The following is a 7,967-nucleotide window of genomic DNA, read 5'->3' as shown; positions in this document are numbered from 1 at the left end:
GGCGTAGGCTAGTTTGAAGTCCCAGTTTATCAGGAAGGCATCTACCGCCAGAGGATTTTCTCTGGGATTCAGGGAGCAGAATTGTTCCAATTGAGTATTGTCTCTGGTGGCGAATAGGTCTACCTCTGGATATCCCCACTTTTGAACAATCAGTTTGAATATGGAGGTGTTTAAGGACCATTCCCCTTGCTTTAGCCGATTGCGGCTTAAAAAGTCTGCCGTGATGTTGTCTTTTCCTTTTATATGCAATGCTGTTAAAGATAGGAAGTATTGTTCTGCTAGATGGAACAACCGTTCTGCTACCAACATCAGGGGTCTGGAACGAGTCCCGCCTTGGTGATTGATGTATGCCACGGTGACCTGATTGTCGGAGAACACTCGTACATGATGGCCCTGTAGATACACAAGGAGCTTTTTAGCCGCCTGTTCTACTGCCGATAATTCTTTTAGGTTAGATGACATTCCTAACTGATGATGTTGCCATCGGTCCTGGACTAAAATTTCACCCATATGAGCTCCCCAACCGTAAGGACTAGCATCCGTGGTGACTATGCGGGTTACGTTATACTCCCAGGGCACCCCTTTTAATAAGTTGTCCTTGTGTAACCACCACTCTAGGGACTCCCTTGTGTTACGGGATAAGGTTAGCTGACCCTCCAAGTAACCTCCAAGGACTTTTTGATGTAATAAGACCTCGCTCTGTAGTTTCCTTGCATGAAACTGGGCCCACTGGACTGCCGGGATACAAGCCGAGAGAGAGCCTAAAAGGGACATGGCTTTTCTGAGGGACATGGTGGGGTTATTGGAGGCGTTCAGGATCTGATAATGGAGGCGAACGAGCTTGTCCGGAGGCAGACGGCATTCCTGTTTTTCAGAATCCAGGGTTAGGCCCAAAAATTGTTGGACTTTCATTGGCTGCAACCGGGACTTTTTGACGTTCAGCAACCATCCTAACCGTTCTAGGGCAGACATTGCCTTTTGCAGCTGTTGTAAACAATGGTTTGCCGTTTTACCTACAATGAGAAAATCGTCCAGGTAGGGGATCACCAGAATGTTTGATTCACGTAGATGGGCCATGACCTCCGCTATCACCTTAGTAAACACTCGGGGAGCGACTGCCACTCCAAAAGGGAGGGCCGCATATTGGAAATGTCGAATTGACCCATCCAAATGAACCGCCACTCTGAGGAACCGCTGATGGCCTGCATGGATGGGTATATGGTAGTATGCGTCTTTTAAATCTAACACCACCATGAAGCAATTTTTGAACAGCAATTTTATTGCAGATCTAATCGTTTCCATCTTAAAGGGACGTATGACCAAAAATGTGTTGAGGGCTTTAAGGTTAATTATTGTCCTAAAGGAGCTGTCCGGTTTGCGGACCAGGAACAGAGGGGAGTAGAATCCCTTCCCACATTCTTCCTCCGGAACCTCTATCAGGACTTTCTTAGCGCACAGGATATGAACCTCGGCTTCCAGGGCAGCTTGTTCTGCCGCAGATGACCTGAGAGGGGTGATTTTAAATTGATCAAGGGGAACCCTAGAAAACTCTAGTCGTAGTCCCACGGCTATTATCCCCAATATCCAGCTGCTATTGGAGATCAGAGACCAGGATGGGTAGAAGGCAGCTAGTCTCCCTCCTACCGGGGCAACTAGTCATTGGGGCGGCTTTTTCGTATCCCGAGCTGGACCTTCCTGGCGCCCTCCCCCAAACATGAATCCTGTACCTTTCCTTTTTTTATCATCCCATCTGCCCTGATCTCTGGACGGCCTTCTCCGGAAAACCCCTTTCCTGGCGAAGGGACGTCTGTACGAGGGGTTCGGGAGACTGGGAAATTTCTTTTTGTCATCTCCAGCTTTCTCCAACAATTCGTCCAAGACGGGACCGAATAGGTACTCCCCTTCGCAGGGAATGGAACAGAGACGGGACCGGGTTTGAATATCTCCTGGCCAGCATTTTAACCAGGGCGCTCTTCGCGCTGCATTAGACAGACCTGCGGCTTTTGCCGCCATTCTTGCAGAGTCTGCAGAAGCATCGGCTAAAAACGCTGCGGCATTCTGAATGATGGGTAAATTTTTCCGAATAGATGATCTTGATGCTCCATCTCTTAGTTCGGAATCTAGCTGATCTAGCCAGACCATCATGGATCTGGCTGTACAGGTGGCAGCTACCGCTGGTCTTAATGCGCCTGCTGACATCTCCCATGTCCCTTTAAGGAAAGAATCCGCTTTCTTATCTAACGGATCTTTCAGGGAGGCCATATCGTCAAATGGTATGGCAGATTTTTTAGATGCTTTGGCTACTGCAGCATCTAGTTTCGGGGCTTTATCCCATCTATTTACCACCGGGTCCTCGAAGGGGTATCTCCGCTTAAAGGCTGGTGGCATGGAGCCCCTTTTTTCCGGTCTCTTCCACTCTCTATCAATTAGGCTCTGAACCTTTTCGTTTAATGGAAAGGCTTTACGTTTTTTGGGGTCTAACCCCCCGAACATAATGTCCTGTGCTGAGAGTTCCTGTTTTTTGTCCGCTACCCCCATGGTGGACCGTATAGCTTTCACTAATTTGTCCATCTGGTCTAAGGGGAAGCAGAACCGGCTAGAGTCTTCATCCGAGGAAGACGACGAGGAGGCCGAGGAGTCCGAGGAATTGTCCCCCTTCCCAGGGGCGACTGAGGCCTCCGAGCCTGAACCACTAGCCTCTCTTCTCCTAGAAGGTTCTCTTTGAGGTAAAGCTTTCATTTCTGCCCTGATCATGTCTCTCAGGTTTGAAGTGAAGTCAGGTGTCTCTTCCGCTACCTGCATAAACGGGGGAGAGTATAAGGGCCTGACAATCTACCCCTGGACTCCCTGTCCTTAATAACTCCTACCGTCTGCCGTATGCATGGCTTGCATAATTTTTTAGGGTGGCCATCTGGAAGGGGGGAACTACAGAGGGCACATTCCCTGTGTTTCTGTTTTCCCGTAACCTTCTTCCCCTGAAAAAAAGCATAAAGGAACACTGCATCAGGGTACATTCACGGAGATCTCTTACCCATGCAGATGAGGCAGGTACCGGATCACGGAGGGAGGCAGGGGGGTCCTTTCTGGAGGAACTTTCGCGGCACTGGTCGCTGGTTCGTTTCTGTCTCTTCTGCTGGCCACTCGCCTGTTTCTGCGGGTGTTCCTGCGTCTCGTCCTGCTGGACTAAGGGGGCTTCCGACGTCTCCATTGCTGGGGCCTTCAGAAGCACCCCAGCGGCGTCCCCATCTGCCTTATATGGCCTCCTGTCCGGGTTAGCAGGCATACTGTCCTAGCACCACCCCCCGGCTTTGCGTTCCCTCCCCCATGCTCCGGCCCCCCTCGCCTTCGTCGGGTCGCCGCGCGACCCCCGGACCGGCATGCACCCGCGGCGCGCGCCGGAGGCCGCCGGCACCCGACTTCCGGTATCGGCGCCATCGCTCCGCCCCTTCCGCCGCGTCACTTCCGCCGCTCACAGAGCCCTGCGGGAGCGCGCGCGAAGGAGCCGCGCAGGCCCGCCCGGAGTGCCAGCGCCCGCCGCCATGAGCCCGGCCAGGAGACAGCACTGACCCGGAGGACCGGGCCTGGGGAAGCGCACCGGGGCATACCTACCAGGTGCTGGCTCTGGAGACGGCATCCTCCGGACCCTTGCTCCACCTGCTTCGTCCACTGCCGTGGTGACCTACCCGGCCCCACCGTGGCGCTTCCAGGGACCCCGCACTGACCGAGGTAGGAGACCCCCTCGCTACCTGGGTCGGTCAGCCGGCCTGGGTATTCCATGATGATTCTGACGGACGATCTGTAGAGAGTCCTGTCCTCTAGGAACAGGAAACCAACTGATGCGTGGGAGAGGTGCCACCCTTTTGTATCTGTAGGTTTCCTGTTCCTAAAGGGCGGATCCCCTCTCTCAGGTGGTGCTGTCATGGACGACCGAATAAACTATTTTACAATAAAAAGCGTCTTTTAGCGTGTGACAGCCGCCAAACATAAAAACCGCCATAAATAGTAAGTCAAACCCCCCGTTAGCACCCCCTTAGTTAGGGAAAAATAATAAAACTAAAAAAAAAGTATTTATCTCCATTTTCCCGTTAGGGTAAGGCTGTGTGCACACGCTGCGGATTAGGTGCGGATTCATCTGCGCGGATTTTGTAAAATCCGCAGGTGAAACCGCAGGTCAAAAGACCTGCGGTTTTACCTGCTGATTGCTCTGCGGTTTTTCATCTCCTCATTAGAGGAGATGGCAAACCGCAGGAGAATCCGCAGAAAGAATTGACATGTCAATTCTTTCTGCGGATTGAAAACCGCAGATAATCCGCGCGGAAAATTCCGCACCGTCTGCACTGCGGTTTTTGATTCCCATAGGGAATCATGGTACTGGGGTCCGCAGCAGCCAAAACCGCTGCGGAACCGCAGTAAAATCCGCAGCGTGTGCACACAGCCTTAGGGTTAGGGCTAGAGTTAGGGCTAGGGTTAGGGCTCAGATTAGGGTTAGGGGTGTGTTGGGGTTAGGGTTGGAGTTATAATTGGGGGTTTCCACTGTTTGGGCACATCAGGGGCTCTCCAAATGCAACATGGCATCTGATCTCAATTCCAGCCAATTCTGAGTTGAAAAAGTCATATGGTGCTCCTTCCCTTCCAAGCTCTGCCATGCGCCCAAACAGTGTTTTACCCCCATATGTAGGGTATCAGCCTACTCAGGACAAATTGCAAAACAATTTTTGGGGTCCAATTTCTCCTGTTACCCTTAGGAAAATAAAAAATTGGGGGCAAAAATATCGTTTTTGTGGAAAAAAATGATTTTTTTATTTTCACGTCCGAGTGTTATAAACTTCTGTGAAGCACTTTGGGGTTCAAAGTGCTCACCACACAACTAGATAAGTTCCGTGGGGGGTCTAGTGTCCAAAATGGGGTCAGTTGTGGGGAGTTTCAATAGTTTAGGTACATCAGGGGCTCTCCAAACGCACATGACACCCGCAGACCATTCCATCAAAGTCTGCATTCCAAAACGTCACTGCTTCCCTTCCGAGCCTCGACGTGTGTCCATACAGTAGTTTTCTCCCACATATGGGGTGTCAGCGTACTCAGGCCAAATTGGACAACAACTTTTGGGGTCCAATTTCTCCTGTTACCCTTGGGAAAATGAAAAAATTGGGGACTAATTGATCATGTTTCTGGAAAAAATACCATTTTTTTATTTTCATGCCCTGGCATTATAAACTTCTGTGAAGCCCTTGGGGGTTCAAAGTGCTCACCTCACATCTAGATAAGTTCCTTAGTGGGTCTAGTTTACAAAATGGTGTCATTTGTGGGGGGTTTCCACTGTTTAGGTACATTAGGGGCTCTCCAAAGGCAACATGACACCCGCAGACCATTCCATCAAAGTCTGCATTCCAAAACGTCACTACTTCCCTTCCGAGCCCCAACGTGTGCCCATACAGTAGTTTTCTCCCACATATGGGGTATCAGCATACTCAGGACAAATTGGACAACAACTTTTGGGGTCCAATTTCTCCTGGTACCCTTTGGAAAATAAAAAAATGGTGACTAAAAGATCATGTTTGTGGAAAAAATACGAATTATTTATTTTCACGCCCGGGCATTATAAACTTCTGTGAAGCACTGGGGGGGGTCAAAGTGCTCACCACACATCTAGATAAGTTCCTTAGGGGGGTCTAGTTTCCAAAATGGTGTCATTTGTGGGGGATTTCCACTGTTTTGGTACATCAGGGGTTTTCCAAACGCGACATGGTGTCCGATCTCAATTCCAGCCAAAAAACGTCAAATGGCGCTGCTTCCCTTCCGAGCTCTGCCATGCGCCCAAATAGTGGTTTACCCCCACATGTGGGGTATCAGCGTACTCAGGACAAATTGCACAATAACTTTTAGGGTCCTGTTACCCTTGGGAAAATAAAAATTGGGGTGAAAACATTTTTGTGGAAAAAAATATGATTTTTTAATTGTACCGCTGTACGTTATAAACTTCTGTAAAGCCCTTGTGGGTTCAAAGTTCTCACCACATATCTAGATAAGTTCCTTGGGGGGGTCTAGTTTCCAAAATGGGGTCACTTGTAGGGGGTTTCCACTGTTTAGGTACATCAGGGACTCTCCAAACGTGACATGGCGTCCGATCTGAATTCCAGCCAATTTTGCATTGAAAAAGTCAAACGGCGCTCCTTCCATTCTGAGCTCTGCCATGCGCCGAAACAGTCGTTCCCCCCCACAAATCAGGTATCAGCGTACTCAGGACAAATTGCACAATAACTTTTGCAGTCCAATTTCTCCTGTTACCCTTGGTAAAATAAAAAAAATTGAACCTGAAGTATTTTTTTTGTGAAAAAAAGTTAGATGTTCATTTCTTTTTAAATATTCAAAAAAATTCCTGTGACGCACCTAATGGGTTAATAAACTTCTTGAATGTGGTTTTGAGCACCTTAAGGGGTTCAGTTTTTAGAATGGTGTCACTTTTGGGTATTTTCTATCATATAGACCCCCTCAAAGTGGCTTCAAATGTGATGTGGTCCTAAAAATAAAATGGTGTTGTAAAAATGAGAAATCGCTGGTCAACTTTTAACCCTTATAACTTCCTAACAAAAAAAAATTTTGGTTCCAAAATTGTGCTGATGTAAAGTAAACATGTGGGAAATGTTACTTATCAAGTTTTTTGAGTGCCGTATCTCTGTGATTTAAGGGCATAAAAATTCAAAGTTGGAAAATTGCGGAATTTTCAAAATTTTTGCCAAATTTCCATTTTTTTCACAAATAAACGCAATTTGAATGAAATTTTACCACTAACATGAAGTACAATATGTCACGAGAAAACAATGTCAGAATCACCGGGATCAATGGAAGCGTTCCAGAGTTATGACCTCATAAAGGTACAGTGGTCAGAATTGTAAAAATTGGCCCGGTCATGAACGTGCAAACCACCCTTGGGGGTGAAGGGGTTAAGGCTGATCGCTTTGTCTTGAAAATGTAAGTAGCTACCAACAAAGTGAATGAATAAATAAACAAGTAGAGTATGCTTATCATACAAAAAGGGGGGGGGGGGGGGGGGCAACCCCTTAAGGGTTAAGAGAGATTCTGCTAGACTTGCTTATTAATGAATCCGACCATAAGTGCATCCAACCTTGGAACTATTACTGGGATATTGGCTGGCACATGTCCCCTAATCCTGGTTTAAATATAATTACTAATAAAAAGATTTGAATATCAGAAAAAAGCCAAAAGGTACTAAGGAATAATGATAGATGGTTTGGGTGGAGGCTGAGGCTAACCTTGCCGAATGCTAGTGGCTGAATATCCTTAGATATCAAGAGCACCTGGTACTAGACTGTTATATGCAGACCTGTGACATAGATGAGGGTCAGAGGAGGCTTGTGCTCGCTGGTAAAGTGCAGGGAGGGGTGGCACTTATTTGGAGGCTGGTGATCGGTAGTGCAGTCAAGCGTGCTAGATGGGGCGGGTGATGACCACTGCTGCTGGGCAGTGAAGCAGTGCGGATCGCCGTTACCTCGCGTGCTCTGGCCGTGAGCAATGCTGAGGAGGTCGGCGTGTGGTGGGGGCAGGGTGTAGCGTGACGTCACACTGGGAAAGGACGGTGGCTTGCTAGTGGCACAAAGCCAACGCGTTTCGAGAGAACTTCTCTCTTCATCAGGGTTTCACTTTATTGGCAGCTACTTACATTTTCAAGACAAAGCGATCAGCCTTAAGGACATTACGTTTTTTCTATACACTAACAAGTGAGTAGCTCATTTTCTAAAACAAAACAAATAGGATTTATTTATTCATTCCACTTTTTGTGCCAGCTATCCATATTTCCAAGACCAGGCAACCAGCCTCCAGGACATCTTGTTTTTTTTCTATACATTATCAAGTGAGTAGTCTAATATTAACCCTTGTCTTTCCCAGTATAGTGCAGTGTAATTACTATTTTAAGCTTGTCTTTTTAGCAGGTATTAGTACAGAACCTG

This window comes from Dendrobates tinctorius, unplaced genomic scaffold (assembly GCF_039654945.1).
Source record: "Dendrobates tinctorius isolate UK_male_01 unplaced genomic scaffold, ASM3965494v1 ptg000044l, whole genome shotgun sequence".
NCBI classification, from domain to species: domain Eukaryota; kingdom Metazoa; phylum Chordata; class Amphibia; order Anura; family Dendrobatidae; genus Dendrobates; species Dendrobates tinctorius.
Note: the sequence above shows the minus strand (reverse complement) of the source record.